The sequence below is a fragment of the Tiliqua scincoides genome, chromosome 7 (genome assembly GCF_035046505.1).
Source record: "Tiliqua scincoides isolate rTilSci1 chromosome 7, rTilSci1.hap2, whole genome shotgun sequence".
NCBI lineage: Eukaryota > Metazoa > Chordata > Lepidosauria > Squamata > Scincidae > Tiliqua > Tiliqua scincoides.
Window position 1 is genome coordinate 40,433,131 of NC_089827.1, and position 6,000 is coordinate 40,439,130.

Sequence of the window (6,000 nt, forward strand, 5' to 3'; positions counted from 1 at the left end):
AATGCACTATCAATGCTGGGTATCCCATTCAACATGCCTATGTTGGCATATGATTCATGGCATATGACTTCAACTGTTTTATCAGATGCCCAACATCTCCTTCCTTTGGAATCTCTGTGTCCATGTTGTCCTTGCTTTCTTCTTCCCCATGTGCGTCATTCACTTCTCTGCTGGGCTGTGCTTTGGACAATATTGCTTGGAGTATTGTTTCCGGATCAGATTCATTGCAGGTTCCACTCTCACATTTGTCACCTTTCATGACGAGGCTTCTATCAGGCATTGCTTTGAAAAAGAGTCCGCACTCATCAGCATTAAAAATGTCATAATCTTTAAAGCCTCTTGCAAAGTCCAGGAACTTAGTAATGAATTCTTCAACAACTTCTGCCAGAACTTCATTTGACTCACCACACAAGACTTTCTGGGAGATCTCATGTCGCAGTTTAAATTTTTCAAGCCAACCACTTGATGCTTGGTAATCTTCTACCCTGAATTCCTGCACAAACTTCTTAGCAATTTCTTTGATCATTGGCCCTGAGATTCTGGAATTCACTGCCCTCATTTGTTTGAACCAGCATAAAGTAGCTTCATTTACTTCATTAAGCGAGGTTTTCTTTCTTTTCCGCTGTAGGCCTCCGTTTTCCTTACTGTATCTCTCAAAGTACTCATCTTTATGTTTTTTGATGTTGCTAACTGTGGTCTTGCTTCCTTGTTAGCGTTCAGTGGGCAACTTACGGAGGGTAAATTAATACTCTGTGTAATGGTCAAAGTGGTCAAGATACAACTTACAGAGGTGGTCAATATAGAGAGGTTGGTCTCCCATAGTGTATATGCAGTGTCTGTCCTTACTGTGAAAATTAGGTCAACTTAAAGAGGTGGTAAATATAGAGAGGTGGTCAACTTTGGAGGTTCTACTGTATATGTAATATATAATATAGTTTTAAATTTAATAAGTAATATAGTGTTTATCTACATAAAATCAGTATATGAGTGTTTTTAGCTTTTATTTGGTCATGTCCTACATTTTTCTTGGATGTCCTACATTTTGGGGTGCCTGGTCCTCTTTTGTGGTTATGGCATCTGGTCACCTACTTTTGGGACACAGAAATAGTTATTTTGCTACATAAGGGGCTTTGTGAAGTTTTGTTTTGTTTTTGAACAGCAGTATATAAATATTCTTATTAAAAGTAATACAGTAGTAATAATAATAGTAGTAAAACGAAAGTGGTATAAGGCATGATGTTTGCCACCAGAGTTATATAAATGATTGCATTTCTGAAGAGCTACCTAGGAAGTTCATGGCCCTCCTCCTAGTGCAATCCTAGGCATGTCTACTTAGAAGTGTTCAGGTGCATACTAAATTGTAGTAATAACATTAGAAGCGGTTGGTTTCCTGTCCCAAAAAGCGTCACTGTCTACAAAGATGAAGAAGAAACACCAGCAAGCAACCACTAGACAAGATGCTATACTGGGATGAAGTGGAACAACTTGAGTTGTATTAAACATTTCAAATATGTTTTCCTTTTTTGTCCTATGCAACAAGCAGCTATAAATTATTTATCCTGTTCAAGACCTAGAGCAGGGGTGCTCAATAGGTGGATTGCGATCTACCGGTAGATCGCGGGGCAAAATGAGTAGATCGCGGAGTGCCGACCCCCCCCCTTCAGGTGCCTCTGGGAGGAAACACCGGGAGTAAGGCCCATTGTACTCAATGGGGCTTACTCCCAGGTAAGTGTGGCTAGGATTGCAGCCTCACAGCCTAATCCTAGGCATGTCTACTCAGGAGTAAGTCCTGTTATAATCAGTGGGGCTCAAGGTACACCAACATACATTGTACACATAAATGTTATATGTTATGATGGCGCGAACATTGTAAAAAAAACTCTGGTAGATCTCCGGGCCTTGCTGGGTTTCAAAGTAGCTCTCGAGCCAAAAAAGTGTGAGCACCCCTGACCTAGAGGAACAGAACACCTAAAATGCAGAATAAACAGGCAGTAAATCATCCAACATCCTTAGGAGCCCCTAAAGAATGTATTGTTACATGCTCATGGCCCGCTTCCAGAGGCACAGCGTGACCTAGTTGTGGCTTTCTTTGGATGAGAGAGCCATTAAAATGTCTAATGTCTTTGTAATATTTGCCTTCTTTACAAACACACAGGTTTTGAGCCCTGGATGCAGTTCAGTAGCAGACTCCTTCAAGCATCACCAGCTACACACACATTCTAAGCATGCCTGAAGTTTCTCATTGCCCACTCTTCCACTTTGCTTTCATTGCAATCTCTCCCAGATGAAATTCTAACTCTCTCTGCCTCTTCAAGAATCTATAGCCCATATTGTCTTTTGTCTTTCTCCCTAATCCTCACAAAGGAAGAAGTGAGTTCTCCTGTGCTTCTCACAGCAACTGGATCAGTAAACATAAGCAAGTGATGATCCCCTTTTTGTGACAATCCACTACTGATTGTGGTAGATCAAGCTGCTTTGAAAGATGCAAGGTCAAGAAGGGCTGAGAGTGTCACAGAATATTCATGTCTCAGATCATCCTCTCAGATTCTGATGGCCCCAGAGAAGGCTCTCATTCAGGAACCATCTAATAGCCACTAATTAAACATCTTGTATTGTTAGCTTAACAAAAGCCTGGGCCCCATCCTTAACACAAAGCTTAAACAGCTGTCCAACTTTTACATGAAGTATATCATGTAAGAAAGATTAATTCCCTGTTTCTGCCATTTGTTTAAGAAATTATAGAAAACATGACATTTTTAGAATATTTTTTTAAATTACTTTATTTGTATCCAGCTTTTCTCCTCCAAAAAGGTCTTTACTTTTTATTTTATTAAGGGAGATTTCTATACCATCCTTCCTTTGGTCACAAAACCTGGCACTCAAAGCCTCTCTTTATATTGCATATGACCCAGAGTACACAATGAGTTTTATCTTCAATTCTGGGAAACTTTGTATGGACAAAGTGACTTTGAGTGCAAGTTGAGTGCCTGTCTCTGCAGAGAATAGAGGCTAACAGTGCAATCCTTTTCATGTCTACTCAGAAGCAAGTCCTATTGAATTTAATGGCCCTTACATCCTGAGGTGTGTGTGTAGGATTGCAATATGAGGACACGATTACATTACTTACTTCACTCACAGAGTAACTGGAAAGAGAAAAACAAGATAATTCACGGGCAGGACAGGTGACTGGAACCAGTGGCGGCGCCAGGCTGGTGCAATTGGTGCGGGTCGCACCAGGTGACGTGCTGAGAGGGGGTGTCGCACCCCCAGCCTGCCCTCCCACCCATCATGCACTTAGGAAGCACGCAAGTCCACAGGAGCCTCCAGCCAAGTTTGGAGGCTCCATGCTTCCTAAGCAGACAGGAGGGTGGGCGGAGCGTCACCCTCTCCCAGCGCTGAGAGGGGGTGACACGCCTCCCACCTTCTTAGGAAGCACGTGATGCGACGGGAGCCTCCAGCGAGTTCAGAGACTCCTGCCCTTCTCAACAAAGGGCTGGAGGAAAGTCTAGGCACTGCACAAGCCTCGCGCGCACAGGCAACGCCACTGGAACCTCTGGCCCTTCAGAAGGAAGGGCAGGAGCCTCTGAACTCAGCTGGAGGTTCCTGTTGTGTTGCACACTTTCTAAGCAAGCAGGAGGGGGGGTGCATCACCCCCCGCACAGGGAGTGGTGACGCGGCACCCATGTGCCCTCCTGCCTGCTTAGAAAGCATGCAATGCGACAGGAGTCTCCAAGCCCAGCAGCTGCACGTTTGTGCGCTCCAGAGTCACCTTCTCCAGGGGCGCTACTCCTTCATATGATTTCCTCTCAGTGTGCCCATTAGCCCCTTCCTCCCTCTTTCCCATCCCCGTCGCTCCCCCTCCCCTCACTTGGCCAGAAAGATTTATTTATTTATTTATTTATTTAGCGTATGGCATATAATAATACAGGTATTATAATACATGAACTTATATATCAGTTAGACTACGTAGATCAAATGTCAATGTCCAGTTCATGCAGCCATTCAAGGACAGAGTTACCTTCATAGAAAAAGTCAAACCATGGGCCAGTGTATGCCCTCAGTTTGCAGCCAGACACAATGTGGTACATGGTTTGGTGGAACCCGAAATCACACTGAGGGGTAGATACTAGCCCCCATTTAAACATTGAGTCCTGACAAACACCATGTAGGGTACGGACCCTGTTCAAAGTTTTCCAGTGCTGACAAGGTAAGTTGAAACCTGGCACCTTAAGTGTAGGATCATCTATATATCTACCCGTTTCTAGGTGTTTGACTGCCCAATTAGCTTTCCATTGGGCATTGATGTTGAAATTGTTGAGCAGATGTTGTGCAAGTGCCAGAGAAGTCTTCCTGAATTTGAGCCTGCTGATTGATAGATGAGGAAGATCGGCATGCACTGGTAAAAGTGGCTTGTTGGTAATTTTCCTGTATCCTTCCACTAAAGCTTCTTGTCTCCTTAGGGCTGGTGGTGCTATGTGGCTCAAAATGGGGAGCCAACAGACAGGAGTGGGTCTTATACAGCCACTTATGTTCCTCATGGTTTCATTTAATCTGGCATCAATCTTGCTAGTATGACAGCTGTTAAGCCACACTGCAACACAATATTCTGCTGTGGAGTAGATCAATCCTAATGCTGATGTTCTGAGACTAGTGGTTGAAGCTCCCCATCTTGTTCCTGTGAATTTCTGGAGTATGTTGTTCCTGGTATTGATTTTTGCGGCCATGTTCTTGAGGTGTGGCTTATAAGAGAGAGTTCGGTCCAAAGTTACTCCAAGATATTTTGGATGGGGATTGTAAGGGAGTAGGTTGTTATTTAGATAGACCTTTGGGGGCTGTATTAGCTAGTTTATTATTAAGGTGGAAGCAGGTAGTCACTGTTTTGCTGATACTGGGTATTAACCTCTAGTCAGCAAAATATTTTCCCAGAATCTTAAGGTCTTCTGAGAGGAGGCCATCCAACACCTCCATGTTTTTCCCTGCACTGCTAGAGCCAGGTGGTTGGCATATCCAAATATCCCTTGTTACTGGCAAGTCTGAGATGTACAGGTTAAATAGCATGGGTGCCATTACAGACCCTTGTGGGAGGCCATTGTTTAGCCTTCTTACCTTGCTTGCATTGTCCCCCATTATGATCTGGAAAGATCTTTCACTTAGCATATTGTTGACTAATCGATACAGTTTTTTTTACAGGGGATGATGTGACACAGTTTATATAGCAGTCCCTTCCTCCACATGGTGTCATATGCTGCAGTTAGGTCAATAAATACAACTGTGGTTTTTAAACCTCATTGAAAGCCAGCCTCAATGTAGCTTGTCAAGCTCAGCACCTGGTCAACACAGCTACGATTTTGTTGAAAGCCCGCTTGTTCTACAGGCAGGTGTTCCTCTATTATAGGGCCAATTCTGTTTATGATTAGTTTCTCCAAAAGTTTGTAACATGAGCTCAGAAGGGCAATTGGGTGTTAAACCGCAAGACAGAGTAGACAGTTACCGGGTTTCAGAACTGTTATTACTTTAGGTTTTTAAAATTCCGGTGGAAGATGTCCACTAGAAAGTATGTCTGAGAAGAATTTGCCAAGCCACTTCCTTGTGTGTCTCCCAGAATGTATGAAAAACTCAGGATGGATGCCGTCAAAGCCAGGGGCTTTGCCAAAATTCAGACTGCTGATAGCTGCATTGATATCATCCATTGAAAATGGATGGGAAAATTTGGGATGCGATTGGGATGACTGCTGAAGAGCTGTAAGGGCTCTCTTGATGGTAGTAGAGTGCTCTTTCCCCCTTGGGGCTTTGGAAAGGGATTCAACTCTTGATCAGGGGTTATACTGGGTATTTGTCTTGTGGGTTGACTGGCACCACCCTGTTTCCTTAAAAGGCTCCAAGCTTTTCTACTTGATTTGTAAGTTGTTCCCATTTCTTGCATCAGGCTGCATCCTCTGGGTCACCACTATGTAGGAAGGTCTGATGAAGTTCTTCAGTCTCTTCATTGCACCCTGGGAT